The sequence below is a fragment of the Erythranthe guttata genome, chromosome 8, assembly GCF_056151865.1.
Source record: "Erythranthe guttata isolate IM_541 chromosome 8, IM_541, whole genome shotgun sequence".
Classification (NCBI taxonomy): domain Eukaryota; kingdom Viridiplantae; phylum Streptophyta; class Magnoliopsida; order Lamiales; family Phrymaceae; genus Erythranthe; species Erythranthe guttata.
The window spans coordinates 20,951,339-20,960,676 of NC_142540.1; the positions used below are offsets into that span (position 1 = coordinate 20,951,339).

Sequence of the window (9,338 nt, forward strand, 5' to 3'; positions counted from 1 at the left end):
TAGTTGAGTTATTTGCTTATTGGTAGATTTTGCTTGAGGACAAACAAAAGTTCAAGTTTGGGGGTGTGTTAAGTGTATATTTTTACACTTTATCGTATCTTTTTATTTGAGCTTTTGGTGTGTTTTAACGATAATTGGTGCTTAAAAAGTTGATTTATTGTATTTTAGGTACAAATTGAAGAATTGGAAAAGTATGGGGTCAAAACTGCAATTTTGAAGAAAATATGGGTCAAAAGTGAAAAAATCAAAATTCTGAAGATTTAAAGCTCAGACCCCCGTCCGAGTTTTAGTTCAAATTGTGGGACCCCCGTCCGAGACTCCGAAGCTACGCAGTAAAGTGATTTTAATTGCACAAGGAAACCGCCTTCTTCCCCAAGTTCTTTACCCTATATAAGACCAAGTCAAGCACACAATTGGGGATCTTTTTTACGCAATTTGGAGAGCAACAAAGCAATAACGAAGACGAAGAATTCGAAGACTCTAAGCATAGATTTATCGTTTATGACTTATTTTATTTGTGTTTTTGCTTTAATCATGAGTAGCTAAATTTCTTATTCCTAGGATTTTATTTGGAACCCTATGTGGGATTTATGAACCCTTTTCTATGATTTTATGCAAGTTTTAATTCCGGATTATTTCTTCTACTTGTTTTATTAAGTGCATGAACTTGATCAACTTATGTGCTTCTATGTTATTGTTAATCGCATGAATCGAAAGATCGGATTAATAATTAGAACTGAGGTAGAAGAGCCTTTGTGGTATTAACATAGGAATATAGTTAATCTCTTAGGTAGCCATTATTGAGATTTGTGCTTAATGTTGTGTTCTAGAATTAATTGCATAGGAATATAGTAATTGAATCTAGAGTATTAGAATCGTAATACACGCGGAAGCGGGTTATGACTATTTTAGCATCTCAGGTTAATAATCCGGGTTAATTGCTTGCATAATTGAAGGAATTTTTGGAGTAATAATCACATATGGGGGAGAATAAAATCATAGGCTTGCTTATCTTGATTAAATCTTCGTTTTAAATTGCTTTCTTGTTTTTGCTTGCTTTTAATTTAGTTTAATTTAGTTAATTCTCTCTAAAATTCGACGGTGTAGGGTGGGCTTGATAATAATTGGTAGAATTTAGCGTCTAGGATTAGATAATTAAATATTCCCTGTGAGTTCGATATCTGGACTTTTAGTCCACTATATTACTTGTACGATACGTACACTTGCGTGTAGGTTTTCGACCAACAAGTTTTTGGCGCCGTTGCCGGGGAGTATTTTAATTATTTATTTTATTCTAGCTCTAGATTTGAACAATTTTCACGATTCACCCATTTAATTTTTGTTTTATTTTATTTTTCTTTTTAGGTACTGTGTATGCGCAGGAGACTCGATCTTGCTAGAGAACCGTTTGATCCCGAAATCGAACGTACTTTTCGAGCCGCTAGGAGATTTCAACGCGCAAACAATATAATGGAGGACGAAGAACGCAGGGGAGCGGGTAATTTACTCAATGCCAACGGAAACCAAATCCAAGACCCACCCCCTCAACTCCCGTTACAGCCAGCAGCTAGGCCACGGGCACTTCAAGACTACATAATCCCCACTCTCGACGGATTCCGCCCGAGCATCCAATATCCACCCATTGAGGCGCACAATTTTGAGATCAAGCAAGGCCTCTTGACGATGCTCCAAAATAACGGGTTATTTAGTGGATTGGCAGGTGAAGATCCCCATCTTCACATTGTCAATTTTCTAGATACCTGTAATTCCCACCGTCAAAACGGCGTTTCCCAAGAGGCGCTACAATTAATCCTCTTCAAGCACTCCTTACAAGGAAGAGCTCGCCAGTGGTTGATGTCCCAAGCCCCTCACTCTATCTCGTCGTGGCCTCAACTGCTCAACCTTTTCATGAAAGTTTATAGCTCACCGGAGAAAGACGAGAGAATCCGATGAGAAATTCATAATTTTGTCCAAGAGCAAGGCGAGCAATTATACGAGGCATGAGAGAGATTTATAACTCTTTTGAGGCAGTGTCCAACACATGGAGTCGAACAATGGCGGCAAATCCACATCTTCTACCAAGGGATCAACGAGAATGCACGAACCGTTTTAGATGCCTCAACCGGAGGTAATTTTATGAGTCAATCGATACCGGATGCATTTATCATGTTGGATCAAATTGCACAAAATCGATTTGCCAAGTCAAGCGAAAGGACGGTTAGTGGAGCTAAGAAAATTCCCGGAGTGTTGGAGTTAGATGCAATAACGGGCCTTCAAGCTCAAGTGACCCAAATTGCTCAACAAAATCAACTCCTTCTGCAGCACATCAAAGCAAGTCCACCACAACAAGTCCAAGCAATCGATTCTCCATGTTGTGAAATTTGTGGTGGAAATCATTACACGCTCCAATGCCAACAAGATGTGGAGTCGCTGAACTACGTCAACAACGCGCCTCGTCAATTCCAAAATCAAGGGTGGAGATCGCAAGGGCAATATGGAGGAAATCAACAAGGCCAAGGATATCAAAGACCTCAAGGCCAATTCAAAAATCAAGCCCCTCCTCAACAAAGCTATCAAGGCAACAATCCACCGGCCCAAAAATCAAACACGGAGGAGATATTGGCCCAATTCATAACCGCTACCCAAGCCTCGTTGCGAAATTTGGAGAATCAAGTCGCTCAATTAGCTTTGAATCAAGAGAACCGTCCGCAAGGAGCATTGCCATCGAATACGGAAGATCCTCGAAAGCAAAAGTTCGAGACATGCCAAGCTATCGATTTCAAGATCGAGAAAAAAGAAGAAATTCAAGTCAAACCGCAAGTCACTGTAGCCGAATGGGTCGAGCCAATCTCATATCCACAAAGATTGCTTCTGAAAAAGATCGAAGTCGAGACGTGCCAAGCCGTCACCTTGAAAAACGGTAAGCAATTGGAGGAAGCCCCACGAAAAGAGAAGAGGAACACGGTAATCGAGAAGCCGAAAGTGAATGAGGAAAAAGAATCAACTCATGAAGAGCCACCATCAACGGTGCCTTCACAAGTCCCTCCAATTCCTTATCCTCAAAAGTTTATAAAGAAGAAGTTCGATGCCGAATATCAAAAATTTTTAGACAAGTTGAAGGAAATTCGCATAAATATTCCTTTCATTGAAGCACTTCAAAAGATGCCAAAGTGGGTGAAGTTCCTTAAGGATCTCGTGAAGAAAAGTAAGAAATTGCAAGGGAACGAGATGATCCAACTCACGGAGCAAATTAGTGCAATTCTTACTCGGCATCTTCCACAAAAACTCGGCGATCCAGGTAAGTTTACTATTCCTTGTACTTTAGGAGGTAAAAATTTTAGATCGCTCATTGATTTAGGTGCTAGCATTAATCTTATGCCGTACTCTACTTTTAAAAATCTTGGGTTAGGAGAAATTGAACCGACGGCTATAACTCTTCAATTAGCCGATAGATCTTTAGTTTACCCAAAAAAGATTTTAGAGAATGTGTTAGTGAAGGTTAATAAATTTATCTTCCCTGTAGATTTCTTTATACTTGATATAGATGAGGATAGGGAGATACCTCTTATCGTAGAGAGGCCGTTTTTGCTAAGAAAGTTCATATTTCGTCGCAAGGTCACTGAATTTTTTAGCGACCAAATAGTTTTTTCGTCGCCCGGATTTAATTAATTTGGCGACGATAATGGAATTATATTTCGTCTCAAGTACTCATTTTTGTTTGTGACGATTTTTTTTTCGTCGCAAACGGTTTTTTTTTTTTAATTAATTTGTTTATTTTAATTATTTTTTATTATAAAATAAAATCAGCTGTTAAAAAAAATTAAAAAAAAAACCAAAACCATATTTACTCAAAATATTGAAAACCACGATTACCAATTAAATATTAAAATACAACACAAACATCAATTCAAAAATTACATAAAAACTTGAAACCATAAATGTATTAGTTCAAGAGGCACACTAATTTCATCTCGTTTTTATACTCCACTATTAAAACGCTCGAGCAAGGTGTTCAAAATAGCTCGGGTTTCCTGCAATTGCTCTTCTAATCGATCAACTTTTTCATCATTAACTTTATTTTGTTCTTGCATTGTTTCTCGGGTTTCCTGCAATTGTTGTTCCAATCGATTCACTTGTTCGTCTTTCATTTGCATTTGTTCTTGCATTGCCTTCATTTGAATCTCCATTTGAATCTCCACGTCTGATGGTGTTGAAGAAAATCTCGACTTTCCAATCCTTGTGCTTGAACTTTTAATTCAAAGGCCTTTACTCTTTCCCAAAACCTTTTCAATTGCAGTCGAGTTGGCCGTGCTTTCGTCACTTCCATCACGCATGGTCTCATCATAAACTCGCTCCAAATCAGCCTGAAAATGATTATGTACAAAAGTTTAGCCAAAAATTCGACAGCATAACATCTAAATACGAGCATACCCAAAAAAAATCCTTACCAGTACACAACAACTTGACATATTAACAAACAAATCCGTAGCCACACATCTAAACTTCGTACTTAATTAACATATCAAACAATTAACATGATAAACTAAAATATCCATATAATAAACCACAACAGCATACCCATATTCATAGATAAAAAACACATCCATATCCATATATCCCAACTAAACATATAAAGAATTAACATACTACCGATTGAAGAATATAATTACACTTTACTTACCGAAATGAGAAGTTGTTCAGGAGTTGTTGTCCCGTTATACGGCTCTGTCTCTCCTTCCTCACTAATAGATGGTCCGGTTTCCCTCAACGCATCAATGCCCATGTAGGCTTTCTTATACTTGTCAACCACGGTAGGATTTTTGCCAAACTTTTTAAACTAAAAAATAGATTATACAATAAGTATGTATTTTATATAAACTTAAATAAATTAAAATTATAGATTAAGCCACTTACATGATTATATGACCAACTATTGATACTTGTTCGATCCCAATGGTGGTCTGTCGACACTTTCTTTCTCGAGTCCTTGCATTTAGTGGACTTGGACTGTGAAAAATATTGCACAAATTAATACACATAAATATATGAAAATATAATCATAAATTAAAAGCATAAAATTTACCTTCCCATCATCACCCGGAGTAGAAATAGAATGAAACTGATCACATAGCATCTCCCAAGTTTGAGCGCTAATCCTATTCGGACGATTTGCCTTAGCAGCTGCAAGGTTAGGCGCTTTATCAAAAACCGCCTTCAATCTTTTATTTTTTGCATCTTTCCAACGACAATTGGCTGTCTCGTTGAACCATTTCTTCGTAGCCTCATTTTCAGGAAGTTTCCACGTTCCCTAAAAGGCATACAAAAATTCCATAATTAATTGATAACAAAATAATTATAATAACCAAAATAAATAAAATAATTTGAACTTTCATATACCTTAAATGCTTTCCACAATCCTTCGACACGACCCTCTTTCTTGTGCTTAGGCCATGAAATAGACGGATCAAAATTGTCCCAATGTGTAACCTCGTTACTAATTGCCACCGCCAACTTGTACCTCCCGGGTGCAACGGGAATACCCATACCGTCAAACTCCAAATCAACTATATCGGTACTTGTAGACTCATCACCTATAGGATCAACAGAAATATCTTCCATCGACATTGCTCGCCTGAGAAAGAAAATAAGATAAATATATACAGAAATATATATACAAATAAATTGAAAACAATAATAAATTACGGCAAATAAAATGATAACATTAAAACAAGTACATTACAATCCAAACAAGCTAATTAACAAGACTTCAAAAAAATATTAGAACAACAAATAGAATTAGTCACTCTTCCATATCATCTATAGCATTTATATCATTATTTATAGGAAGTATCTCATAACATTCATGTTCAACTACATTGAGATCATCAGGAGTCAAAGCAAAGTTGTCTCTTGGTTTAATAATAATCGGAACCACCCATGGCCTATCACGTGGATCATCAACGTAAAAAGCTTGCAATACTTGACATGGCAGAACAAAAGGACTTGCTTTTATATCTGGCTTTGTTAAGTTCACAAGTGTAAATCCCAAACCGTCCGTCTTGTTCATGCGAATATTAGCCCAATCACATTCGAATAAAACTACCCTCTTTGTACCTACGGCGAATGAAAGTTCAATAATATCTTTTATTACGCCATAGTACCATACGTCTTCTTCTTTCGGAGATTTATCCTTGGAGTTCGCGAAAGTAGTTGTCTTTGCTTTGACAAAAACACCACTGTTTTGAGTTGAAAGAGACTCTTCAGATGACTTTGTGCGGAACATAAACCCTTGCACTTCAAATCTCTTGAAAGTCTTTACTCTAAATTGAGGAGAACAAGCTAAAGCTTTGATATCGTCTCTCAGTTCACTCTTTCCTTGCACCTATGTAGTCACCAATTATTCATTTTTACGTTTTAAAAACATTTACAAATTAAGTTCACGTTAAATCAAACACTTACGTAGGATTGGAACCAATGACGAAATTATTTGTCTTGTAATTGCTGAATGCGCCATTGGTAAGCAGGGTCACTTGTCGAGATTTTGTTCTTAATGGTCTCGAAGTGCTCCCTAAAATAATTTGTGTTTTTTATTGGATGAAAATCAAATGAAAATAGTAGTAGTTTTAAGATTTTGATAAGTAACTTACTCAATGTACGGTTGAATTTCATCAGAGTTAAAAAAACAATAGTTGTGTGCCTTTTCCATTTCATCATAAGTAACGGTTTTGTACTTAGATCGCAGTTCATTGCCTTGTCTATCATCGACAGAAATGTTCATAGATGAACTTTCTGTGTACAATGAGCAAAAATTTAAGCACTCCTCAGTGATGTAGCATTCAACAATTGAACCCTCGGGGCACTTTTTATTTCAGACAAATGACTTTAAGTGACCCAAGTATCTGAGATTGAAATAAATATTTATTAAAAAATATATAACTATTTCAATAATTTACGTAAAGAAATTAGATTTTTAAATAAATTAAGTACCTCTCTATCGGATACATCCATCTATAATTCACCGGTCCAGCAACCATTGCTTCATGAGCTAGATGAACCGGCAAATGCATCATAACAAAAAAGAATGTCGGAGGAAACAATTTCTCAATATCACACAAAATTTTCACAATGTCGGAGTGCAGTTTTCGAAAATCTTCAATTGAGTTAGTTTTGGAACACAATTCTCGAAAAAAACTGCACAACTGGATTATGGTACTAGCCAACTTTTTTGGTAAGTCCACGTTACGGATTGCTAATGGAAGCAATTGTTACATTAGTACGTGGTAGTCATGGCTTTTTAATCCCCCTATTTTGTCTCACAAAACAACGGGCTATATTAGATGTATAGCCGTTAGGAACCTTAACATTTGCTATAACATCACACACGGCCTTCTTGGATTGGGAAGACAACTGGTGATACTTTCCTAATTTTGGAACGAGATCGGAAAATCGAGGACCGGGCTTGCCTGACGGTGGCTTTTTAATTTTTCCAATGTCCTCCTTAGCATTGTCAAACCCGTCATTTTTGCCAAGAATATTTAATAACCACCTAAGCAATAATTCACCGACATTTTTCTCAATATGCATGACATCAAGATTGTGCCGAATGAGATTATCTTTCCAGTACGGCAATTCAAAGAATATACTCCGTTTTCTCCATTGGGAAGCTCGATGCACTGTTTGGCCTACGCCAAATGTAACATTTATACCCTCCGTTTTTTATAACACCTCATCTCCTGAAGGCGGAGGTGGAGCCCCGTCTTCAGAAAAACGACTATGACCCATATAGCACTGTTTGTTAGACTTGTACAAACGTTCAGACACGGTATTTTCGGCACAACTTGGGCAAGCAAGATAGCCACTTGTACTCCACCCCGACAAGTTACCAAGCGCAGGGAAGTCATTGATAGTCCACAAAAGTGCGGCTCGCATATTAAAATATTGCTTGGTGTACGCATCAAAAGTTGTTATCCCAGAACCCCACAACTCATTAAGCTCGTCGATCAACGACTGTAGATAAACATCAATGCCATTTTTCGGGCCTTTAGGTCCAGAAATAAGCAATGACATCATCATATTAGAGCGTTGCATGCACATATTTAGTGGTAAGTTGTAAACCATTAGAATTACAGGCCATGTGCTATGTTTGCTGCGCAATGATCCAAAGGGATTAAAACCGTCAGTAGCCAAGCCAAGCCTTACATTTCGAGGGTCCAAAGAGAGAATGACTCGTGCTTCTTGTCAAACTCTTTCCAAACATCAGAATCAGCAGGGTGCCTGAGAACGCCATCGTTACATCGAGACTCAGCGTGCCATCTCATGTTAATTGCTGATTTTTGACATATAAATAGCCACTTGAGCCTCGGAATCAATGGAAAGTGTCGCAAAACTTTTTTCGGTACCCTTTTGCGCTGAGAGGTTGAAGAACTCGGTTGGTTTTCTACTGGATTCTTTCATCTTGAAGCATTACACACTTTGCATGCATTTAAGTTCAAGTCATCCTTCCAAAACAGCATGCAGTCATTCTCACACGCATCAATCTTGACGTAACCACACCCCAATTTACCAATGAGCTTCTTAACTTCATGAAAAGAGTCGGGTATATTTAAAAAATCAAGTTTTCTCATTAACTGAAGGGTTTCAGTAAATGTATTATCACTCATCTTGCCACGAGACTTAATTTTGTAGAACTCCATGATAAAGAAAGTTTAGTATATACCCGGCATCCATCATAAACGGGGATGCACCACTCTTCAATGAGTTTACGAAAATCATCAGTTTCGGGGTTGGGTTCTTCGTGCAGATCTTCTTGATCGTGATGATGATCGTGATGAAGACACGCATGCAGTAAGTCTTCTATGTTATCACGTACATCAACAGGTTCATTTAAAATTGCAGGGAATTTCTGTATGATTAGTATTGTTCATTTCCTCGCCAATATATTCTTCTTCGGACTCTCCATGCAGAGTCCATCGGCGTTGCCCATACAGTTTATCCCAACCCCTCCAAAGTAAATGTTTATGAACGAATTCACGATCCGCCATTTACGACACTTACAGTCTCTACATGGGCATCTTATTTTACTATCAACGTCACATCTAGCGAAGGAAAAATCCATAAATTCCACACAACCATTTTGATATACTTCTAACCGACGATCATCTAATAAAACCCAACTCCTATCTTTTGGCATGCTTTAATTAACAAGATTACCTAGAAATTGGGAAGGGTCACAATTATTAAAATCACAATTATTCGATCAAGTCAAAGTTACATTCATAAACTAAAACTAAATTAAGGTGGTAGTCACAACAGGAAAGCTTTCAATTTTTAATTGACAT

At 37.3% G+C, this 9,338-nt stretch overlaps 1 long non-coding RNA gene across 1 annotated transcript; it reads right to left on the minus strand.

Moving 5' to 3' along the window:
- Positions 1–4,328: 4,328 nt before the first annotated feature.
- Positions 4,329–4,805, minus strand: LOC105970470 (uncharacterized). Its single transcript, XR_001173953.2, has 2 exons — positions 4,682–4,805; positions 4,329–4,364 (listed from the first exon to the last, which is right to left on the minus strand). It is a non-coding gene; the product is annotated as an uncharacterized LOC105970470 (long non-coding RNA).
- Positions 4,806–9,338: the final 4,533 nt, after the last annotated feature.